Source organism: Elaeis guineensis, chromosome 2, assembly GCF_000442705.2.
Source record: "Elaeis guineensis isolate ETL-2024a chromosome 2, EG11, whole genome shotgun sequence".
Classification (NCBI taxonomy): Eukaryota; Viridiplantae; Streptophyta; class Magnoliopsida; order Arecales; family Arecaceae; genus Elaeis; species Elaeis guineensis.
The window spans coordinates 95386520-95397871 of NC_025994.2; positions in this window are offsets into that span (position 1 = coordinate 95386520).

An 11352-nucleotide genomic window follows, 5' to 3' on the forward strand; every position below is an offset into this window, starting at 1 on the left:
TCAAACACAGTCGATCTATGGCAGCCAAATTCTAAGGTGTCACCTCAATATGTAAATTGTTTTATTTAATTATAGGAATGCATCATGGTTTGTGAATTTGAATTTACGGTAGATGAACAAACAAATACGGTAACAATGATCTAACCATTATCAAATTTATATTGTTTACTGGACAAATGGAAAATCCATTGACTAAATTACAATTTGCTGGGTGGGTTAGCACAGGATCAACCAATGAGAGTTGGTAAAGATGATGCAAATTGTCATACATTTTTATTTCATGGAGCAATATAATTCTGTGATTTTTTTTTTTAGATGAATTTATGACCTGCATGCAGGTGTATTACCCAGCAATTTCTATGCAAATACTGGGCCACCATCATCTTGTCCCCGCCTAGCGAACCTAATAACTCTTGTTTTACATGAGAGCCCACTTGACCCCATTTCACTGCAAAAGGAAAGTAATGTAGGACACAAGCAAGATGACTGCTTCATGGGAAAAAATGGATGTGGATTAAACACGCATTTAAATTATTATTCAGGTCGCTTCAATGGTTTTTTTTTTTTTTTCGTGGAGGTTAAACCTCAGCCTTTCACTTGGAGAAGGGTTAAATATTTGTTTATCATTATGACCAGTTTAGCCGGTGCACCTAAAAAATGTCTCAAATTCTCATCAAGGAGTTCTACATAAGATTAAATTAAGTTACAAAGCGTAGCTCCTCTCTCTTCCTTCTCTCTCCGTGTTTCCTGTTGTTTCAAGTATCCAGGTTGGGCTTTACCAGCCCCGCCCCTCATCTTCTTCGTAGTCTCAGCTTGCAATATCGTCCGGCTTCTTCCCCTTTTCCAGTGTGTCCCTCCCTTTTTGATGCTGGATCCTTGCAACTCTCTCTCGCATTTTTCTGGCTTTTTGTGGCCCTTTTCTTTTTCCATAATCTTGGTATCGTTGGACCTTATGCCATTCTTTTTTTTTTTTTTTTTGATAAAAAACCTTATGCCATCCTTTCACGAAAATAAAAATAATAATAATAAAAAAATAAGGCAATCAGGAACGGTCCTGATTTTATGCAAATCCAACCATTCATGGCTTAGATGGTATTGCATGTACCGAATTGATGGGTGTTTTGGAGATTAAGGGTGCATTTGGTTCATGAAATTAGAATCGGAATGAATTGAATTGAGAATATACATTTGATTCATGACTGAAATTATTATGGAGCTCTCTCCAACCAAATAGATGAAACGAAAATCACTCATTTTCATTCTCATTTTATAATCTGACTCTTTTTAATCAAAAATTTAAATAAAAATCACTTATTTTCATTTTCATTCTAAAATCTAACTCCTCCGGCCAAATATGCTACAAATATCATGTCATCATAATCCATCTGATTATTGCATATAATTTGTATTACACAATGTGTGTGGCCAATCAACCTCACAAAACTGAGACAAACAGACTTCACGTGAAGTTTTGAATCGTATAACTTTAATCTCAATACTTTATATGCGGTCATGTGACACACCTAGTAAAGTATCTGCAAATTGTAAATGTTAAACCATTGGACGCATTTAGTCCCGCATATATTGTTGCCCATTTTTTAATTCAAATGCTATCTGAAAAAAATTTTGATGCTCGAAGGATATGACATATCATTGCCCATTTTATCCTTGCTTGGGCCTCTCTCTCTCTCTCTCTCTCTCTCTCAATCTATAATTCCACCAAATGCAAAATAAGTTGACATCACCATAAATTTAATATTTGGTCAAGCCATGCAAATAGGCTTCACGTGGGCTAAACAAACGCCAATTCAAACCAAACTCTTCACATGAGGAAGCCAAGCAAAGGCCAACTGGAGCCGTTGACCAGCCCCAAAAGAAGGCAAGTTGGTAGAATTCAGATGAACCAAGTATATTGGAGAACATGACGAAGGGCGGTGAGTATTTTTTAAACTTCAAAACTTGGCCATGCCTTTCACAAGCTTTCCGGACTAGAGTAGGGTTCGGTGGTTGCGCCCTATTTTCTGAAAGACTCGTGATAGCTGTGTTTGGTGTTACTACTCATTTTGTTTGATACATACTTTTGCGTGCATACCACGAACAGCAAACCGGTGGTTGGAATTTGACAGAGAGGGTTGCTGATTTCTTTCAAACATTATGCTGGAGAATATTTATGGTTCCCTCCTCTGAGCATGTTACTTGCAAAACGCTGGATGGTTCTAATATTAGTTTAGTACATGCTTCTCTATTTTATAGCATTGAGGAGCCAAGAGGAGACAACATGTCCTTATAATTATATGCAGAGTGATATGCTGTTCCGCTCCATGGCTGGCACTTTGTTGGCCTGATTAATTTGAAATTAATTAGGCCTTTTTTCAGAAAGAACAAGAAAGCAAGAGGATATATGTAAGAATTCAAGATTATATCAAAAAGACTAACTAGATGGTGTGATTTGAATTTTTTTTGATCCTGCGTAAGTGTACAAAATCTATTTGAAATATAATCGATATGAAATTCAACATATGCTTGCACAGATTCTCACAATATATTTCCAGATTGAAAAAAAAAAACCTACATGAGCTTTGATAATTATCTGAATTCTTTTTGCACTAGTTTGTGCGGATCATTTTCTTTCTCTGGACATCATGTGAGGCCAACCTTTCATCATGTTTGGCAGCATGATGCTTAGTAGAACAACAAGAATTTGTGATCGACAAATTTGAGTCTACCTTCATTATCTAGTGCACTACTCAATGAGATACAACATGTCAATCATATTTGAAGTATCAATATGTAGGATTCCATCCTTATCACACAGGTTTCACTAGAAAGGCTTTAATGACTTGTAATTCAAGATAGTCATCTAGGCTTGATCTGCTCATCTAATTGTTAGAAGTTCACTCCTCTCCTTTCTTTTTTTTTGCACAAAAGAAAACATTATTTCTGTTTAATTTTCAATCCCTTTGATACAAATTTCATTTCTAAGCAAATTCAAATCGAATTGATTTATGGGAGTAATTGTTCCAGTTAGTCGACTTTTTGGTATGAAACTAGCCGTTGCGATAGTGATCTCCGGACAGAGACATCCAAAGATGAATGAACTAGGGTAACAAGCCAATAGGACCCAGTGCCTTGAAGAGTCAATAACTGTGCCACAACACTGTACTGTGCACATCATTATGTGGACCATGAGAGGGTTAGGTGGCCAATCACTTGTCTTTTCTGGTCAAGATTTATTTACAGACCTTCATTAGTTGTTGAGAAGGCTGCACCAAGACAATCCAAACAGAAATAAATGGAAAACAAATCAGCAAATGTAATATTAAAAAGGTTACATATCTCGATCACTATAGGTCAGGAAAGTAAGAAAATTTAGAGCCGAAAAGCTTAGAAAGAGATAATTAGTTTGTTTGTACTCTAGTATGCGTCATATTAAGATGCAATAATTCCAAAGAATCAAGTTAAAAGAGTTATCCACAACCAAACTGGCATTTTGTATGTTTGAACATGGTTCTACCCTCGCCTTTTGTTTTCCTGTTCATCCTACTTGGTCCAAAGGCAAATTAAGGCCACCTAATCACTTGCTCAAAATTAAGGGTGGGTGGGGTACATATAGGTCCTATCAAATTTAAGTCCATCTCGATCTTGATCTAATCTAAACTGGCTGGATTTACATCTTAGACCTAGGTAAAACCCATTTACTATCTGGATTAAGTCAAAGTCTTCAGATCAACTGCCGGTTAGGCCTTGATTTGAGATAGGGATCTGCATTATTGGGCAGCTTCCAAGTTCGATATCACGTCAAGTTTTGTTCCATCGGATCCATGTCTGGCTCAACAGGGATCCAAGTCTCCGTATGGAAACCGTATCTGAGCCATAGGTGACGTCCAGCTATCCAATTATATTAATGTGCGGTCCAGATCTAGGTCCTTTTTTTTTCGGCTAGAAGTCCAGATCGAGGTCTGCCAGCCCACTTGCAAACAACACGACAACTCAAATTTGAACTATGCTCACATATGATGGACTACGTCCTAGTACTTTGTCCACTAGTTCTTTGTGCCTCTCTGCTATATACTCGCTTTATTTAAGATTATTTTATTAAAGTCAACAGTCATTGTAATATTTCCAAAGTATGAATATATATCAATGAGCAGTTATTTCTATAAACCATATATGTTAAAGGAGTTGGCATCCACTGAGGTGCATGTTCTGTAGCGTAGAGGCTGTACAGCCTTGGTAGCCATCACATTATCCATCTTAGAGGTAGGTGGTTGTCTCCATCTCACAATGTACAATCTTGAATGCAAAATATGACATGTTCAGATTTTTGAGGTAAACGATTGTCATCCATCTCCAACATGAATGTTGTGGCGCCTATTAGGATTGTATAGCTCTTTGCAATACAAAACAATAAGAAAGAAGATCCCAAACTTTGTGTTGATTGTGTATAGCTATATTTATTTTGCGGTACAATCTATTATATTTTGTTAGCACGAAATAAGCACCGATTGAATCTTCCTACTTTCATATGGATTGCATCTATCTCTCTCTGCATGGAATTTTCCATAGACTTTGAATCATTCTGATTGACAGTCTCTTCCATGACACGATGGGATGATAATGTGGGCCTTTCTGCTCTTATTCCTCCTATCTTTTCGTATAGTTAACTTGTTTAACTTATATAGCACACGCGCGCACGCATATATATATATATATATATATATATATTACTTGTTTAAGATTTGCTTGGCTTATTTAGTTTATTTAACCTAATTCGATCTATTTTTATAGGGGTTATGCAAATAAGATTGGGCTACCTGTTTAACTAGCACTCAACCCCCACGTTGCAGAGATTTAATTGATAATAATGATTATATTTTATATTAAAAATTACTCTCATTAATTAATCTTATAATAAAATCAAAAAAATTCTTCTTTCCAAAGATGACCTTTCAAATCAGTGAAAATTATTGTATTTGATTTTTTTTTATCATACTATTTATATTATTATTTTTTATTTTAAAAAATATAAAAAAAATGACATATGATATTGCGGGAGATTATCCTATAGTCTTATGTGTCAATACAGAATGTCACCCCTAATATTCATGTATTATTTTATTATTATTATATAGATACATAATTTTTTTTATTATACTATTTATGTTTTTATTTTTTATTTTTTATTTAAAAAATATATAAAATAAAAAAAATAAAGCTTGACACATTGCATTGTGGGAGATTATCCTATATTCTTACGTGTCAATATGGAATGCCACTTTTAATATCCATATATTGCTTTATTATTATTATATAGATAGAAAGGCCAACTCCAACTCTGGATATTTGGCTTATTGAAAAAATAAGTCAGGTTTGGATATCAAATTTTTTGCTTGCCTCGTGGAACCTGATCTAACCTATTGCCATCCTCAAGGGGAAGGAAACTAGTTGGCTGCAGTGACCTATGAGAAGGTATCCTTACAATACATGCATAGTGATCTAACATAGCTCTATTTCTGTTGTTGGTACAGAGATGGGCTTCGGGGAGCTCTGTGCATCTCGGCTCAATTACAACTTTTAACTCCATTTGCTGATCAAATATCTTGGACCACCTCTGGGTGAGAAGAAGCTATCTAAATCAGATTGGATGGCCTTATTGCAGCTGGTGGAGTCTAAATTGGCTACATGGAAGGGCAAATGTCTCTTTTTTGCCGGGCACCTTATTTTGGTTAATTTGGTATTCTCCTCTTTCCCTTTGTATTTCATGTCACTCTTTAGATTGCCGATCTAGATCGTTAATAAGATTGATGCTTATCGACATTCTCTTCTTTGGAGCGGTAACTCTTCATCCAACGGAATCAATTGCAAAGTAAGTTGGAGAAATGTTTACTTACAAAAAGAGGAGGATGGTTTAGGCGTCAAAAATATCAATCAAATGAATACCGCTTGACTTGCAAAATAGGGATGGCAAATGCTTATTAAAGAAAATAGCCTTTAGAGGAAGGAAGTTAATTTTGCATATCATTAGGACTCTTGGAAGCCAATTAAAAGATGCTCAAATCTATGGCAGGATGTTATTAGAGCTCTTCCTCCTTTTTAGAACAGGGTTCAACACATTATTAGTAATGGATATGAAACTCTATTCTGAAGAGATAACTAGATTTGTGAAACTCTACTTCAATTGATTTTTCTATCACTATTCCTTCGATATGAGAAGAAGAGTGGTAGAGTAGCCCAGTTCTATAATCATAGAAATGGAACATGGAAAATCAAATTGCATCCTTCTACTGGATCTCAAGATAGAATTGAAGTCACATACTTGAAATTCCTTGCTCAGTAGCATCAGCTGGAACATGGAGGATGACCAAATCACTTGGAAAACAGATAGCAGCGGCAATTTCTCCTCTTCCTCATTGTATCGCTTCCTAAATTCTACTGGCGTCGAGTGCAAATTTGTTTCTTCGCTTTGGAGCATTAGTACCCCTCTGAAGATCAAATGCTTCTTGTGGTTATGCTGGAAAAATAAACTCAACGCTAGAGAACTGCTTGGGAAGAAGATTGGATGTTTCTTAAGTGGCCGTACTATCTGTAACCAGGTGCCAGAACCTACTAATCATCTCTTCTCCTCCTGTCCCTTCTTCTTGTTGGGTGGATGTCTGGCCAGGACACCACCTCCCAAGATCCTTTCAGTACCACGCGATGCAGCAGGAAGAAAGAAGAAACAAAACAAAAGGAAAAACAATCAAAATACGTGGATCAGCCACAAAAGGGCTCGCCTCCACGGGGCATGCAAACTTCACTATGAAAAGAAAATTTTACAAGAGGAGACCTCACCCTCAACCCTTGTACACCCAATTCTCTCTCACATGAAGTTCCCCTCACAAAAGCTCTCTCTCTTGGAGACCCCCTGAACCCCTGAAGAGCCTGGCGACCGCTGTCCAGGAGCCTCCTGCTCCTTCTCTCACAGCGCCTCACGCCTCTCTCTCTCTCCTCGGTTCGTACGGCGGCGAGAAACCAAACCGCTCGTTCTCTGCTGTGTCTCAGGCCTTTTAAAGCCTTAAACATAGGTTAGAGGGTGATTAGGAATCCTTAATCAAGCCAAATCACGTCCCAAGCCGTCCGATCAACACCGGGAGCTCTGGACCCTTAGATCGCGCTCCGGTCCACGGAATAGGGCCGTGGACCGCGAGAATCGAGTGGGAAACGTCCACGCGGTCCACAGGCCGCGCCGTGGACCACCCGGTCCACGGTGGACCGGGGATGGGCCAGCAGGCTGCTGGGTCGCGCGTCCCGCACGGGCCTGGGCCTGGGTCGCGCGTCCCGCGCGGGCCTGGGCCTGGGACGCGCGTCCCGCGCGGGCCTGGGTCCCGCGTCCCGCCCGGGCCTGGGTCCCGCGTCCCACGCGGGCCAGCGGGCCTGGGACGCGCGTCCCGCGCGCCGCCGCCTGCGGCCGCGCCGCTGCCGCCCGCCGCCGGTCGCCGGCGGTCCTCCGCCGCCTCGATTTTCGTGCTATCTTCGAAAGCTCGTATCTTCTCCATCCGAGCTCCGATTCAGGTGATCTTGGTCTCGTTGGACTCCGTTTTTCGCCGCGAACCTCACTGTGGGCTCAATGTGGGCTGAATCTCGAGGCGTCAAATCCTAACACTTCTCTGGCATTTGGAAGGCTCTCTGCTCTACTTTAAGAGAACTTCATCCATAATCTTCTTTCAAATTTATGTGTTCCGAGTGGATTAAAAGGAATTTTCTGAAGAAGACACGATCGGTGATCTTAATGCTATTTGCGGTAGTGGCTTGGAACTATTGGAAAGAACGCAATGCAAAACTTTTTTTCATAAAAATTCATCTATTTATTCAGTGGCTGCTGATGCTCTTAATCATTTCAAAGACTGGTCCCAGCTTTGCAAAAGCTCAGAGCTATCAGAATTTACAAAAGTTTGGACAAAGATTAAAACAATACCTCTAACGAATCTCTCTAATCTCTAATGCTCATCCATTGGCTCAATTTTCTTTGCATATATATTGAAGTTGTCACTCACCTGCTCTCTGACCCGTCCTTTACTTTTAGAAAATGCATATGGCACGGCGTATGCAAAATCCCCATATCTCTCCGACGCGAGCTCGGCGCAAATAGAATGATACTTCCCTATCAAGAGTCTGACATGAGTTAAAAGGCTTGGTTGGCATTTTTGCAGAACTTAACATTAAATTGAGGTGCACCTTCAGAATTCTACCTTTTATTCCTTGTTTCAGGCCATTGGAACAAAGAAGTCAGGTTACTCTAAGCTGGTTCCTACTCTCTATTTTCATAGCACTTTCGCTTGATACATATGTCTATGTTGTAAGGCTAGTAGCCTAGTACTCATTTTGTTTTATCTTTTTCTTCTATTGGGTTACATACTGGATCCATCTCTGTAACCTTTCCTTTATAATTTACTCTTCATTTATAATAAAGACCGGGTGGTTTTTACCTCTCTTTCTCTCAAAAAAAAAAAAAAAAGAAAAGAAAAGAAATACACGCATATATCACCTGAAATATCGAAATGCATCCAAGCAGCCAAGCATTCTAGAGGTGCACATGAAGTATTTGATCAAGCCAAATCATATCTTAAAGCCTCCGAATAGCTTGAGACACACCCACGACACACACACATATATTGAATTCTCTTTATTATTATAATTTTTTTGATTGAACACATATATTGGATTCTTACTGGTCAGTATATCTGATTATGTTAATCGAAGGGGTATACCTCCAAACAAAAAAAATAGTCATGTAATGACGCACCAAAAATAGAATAAAAGAAGTAATAGCTCAAAAATATCACTCATAAAAGCCACTTGGCGGTCCTATGCTAGTTGCTTTGCTTCATCGCGTGGCATCCTTAATGATGCTAATTGAAAGGAAGTATCAAGAATCCAAATATGCTAAGCGACCTTTTGAGTTATTGTAAGTATTTCTCACAAGCTTCTTCTCAGCACCACTCAGTATCAATCCCCATGGGGAGCTTGGGGCAGCGTACGACTATACGAGATTGCTTAAATGATAAACCTGTCTCACATACCATCCCATCAATCACCATGCAAAACTGGAGAGAAGAATGGAAAGATGCCGATCCAGCTCGCGCTGATGGCAGTCTCCATCCGCTTATGCAGAATTATTGATTAATGTTGCATTCATTAAAATATTTCACATATTTATAGAGAAATTAATAGTGAAGTTGTTTAGATGGCTTATTGTATGATGAATTATGTATACATTCTAAATTTTCTCAAATAATCTTATTGTTCAGTTATTTAATATTTTATTTTTTGATTTCCATATATGCTTCTTAAATAATCTTTTTGTTCAGTTCTTTAATATTTTATTCTTTAATTCCTATATATATATATATATATATTTATTTATTTATTTATTCTCGATTAATTTAAATCATCCTATCTATCCTAAAACAAAGAGAAGAAAGAATGGAGGGATGTGATGTTTTTTTTTTCCTTACCATGAAAAAAAAAATCAAAAAAAAAAAGGCATACCATCAAGAGCTAAATTGCCAACTAGTTTGCAAGTATAATCTCTTGTTAATTGTACCAACAATATGTTGTTAAGTCTGGACTTCAAAAAAATTTGGCTTTACTGGGGTCAAAAAACCATGACATTGTAACTGCGAAGAGGGTGTTTGGTACGAGATGATCTATCCAAGATCAATAATAACGTGGATGGAGGTGATGAAATCATCATGTTTAATTACACCATGTGATCTTACATAGTAGTAATTTCAAATTACCTTCACTTCTCAAATTATCTTTAAATCCAGTGATAGAATATCCATTCTCGAGGTCGAGAATCTAAAATCACCCCCATACAGTAATCTTAGACTGAAATATAAGGACAAAAATATCCCTCAATATAGTAAAAAAATTGATATATCAATAACCTAGTAATATATTATATCAATATTAGATATATAATATTATATTATTTTTTATATCATATATTATATTTATGATATATATTACATGATAATATATTATTAATCATATTATTATCATATTATGATTCAATAATAATTTTAAATTAGAGTAAAAATATCTTATTGTACTTTATATTTATATAATAAAATTAAATTATCTCAATTTGCATTATTTTTCTAATCAAAATAAATATTTATAATAATAAATAATATATCATAAGTATAAATAAAAATATTAATTCTATATTAACAATTAATTTTTTTATTTAGATTAATAATATGTAGGACTAATAAATATATTTTTATAGAATCTATTAACTATTAATATATTGATAAATATAGTGTCATGGCCAATTCCCTGTTTGGCCTATCGCCGGTGAAAAGCATATGCAAAACAAAGTCTATACAGATCGGAATTGTGTCCGGTGATAACTCTTCGATGCTTAAGTCAGTAGAAAGTGGTGAACAGCAGATAAAAATATTCAGAATGACAGAATCTTAGTCCAGAATTGTCTTACACATGCTATTCATTTACCTCCTTACTGACTTAAGTATCGGAGAGTCTCCACCGAACACAATTTCGGTCTGTGTGAACTTCATTTTGTAGGTGCTCTTCACCGACGACAAGCAAAACAGGAGATTGAATGCAATAGAATAACGTGCCAGGTAGGGGTCGAGGTCTGTCTCGATTTTCTGAGGTTGAGATCCGTCTCGGCTGACTTGGGGCTCTTCGGACTGTACACGTCAGAGTCTCTTTGACTGGGGGGCTCTATTGTGATTCTAATAATGTGGAGGGTACTGATAGTCCCACATCGATTGTGAGTCAAGGAAGACTCGTGCTTATAAGGAAGGAAAGATCCTTTCCACGTGAGGTATTTTTTAAAAGGCAAAACTATGAAGCTCATGGACTAGAGCGAATAATACCTCATACGACGGATCGAGCCCTTATCCGCAACATATAGTAATATTTTATTTATAATATATTATATATGAATAATAAATATATTTTTATAGTATATATTATGGATAGTTTAGTTATTGTATAATCAATGATATTGAATTCTCAAAGAATATCAAATATGTTATCCATAGATATTCGAGGATCTCTAATCACTAGATCATGGTTTACCAAATGATGTGATCTTAGATTATCAGTGATTAGATTATCATATGATTTGGATCATCAATAATTTTAAATCACTGATGATTTCATTTGAATCATCAAATGCTATTTGAAGATTTGGTTAGCGGTCAAGTAACGTTCAGAAGTATCAAAAGAACTATCCAAAGTCGACGGTTAAAAGTCTATCAATGCAACGGTAAGGATCCCCTCCACCGCACGCGATTCGAATCGAAGAATGCGCACATCGGGCAGTTCCATCCAATG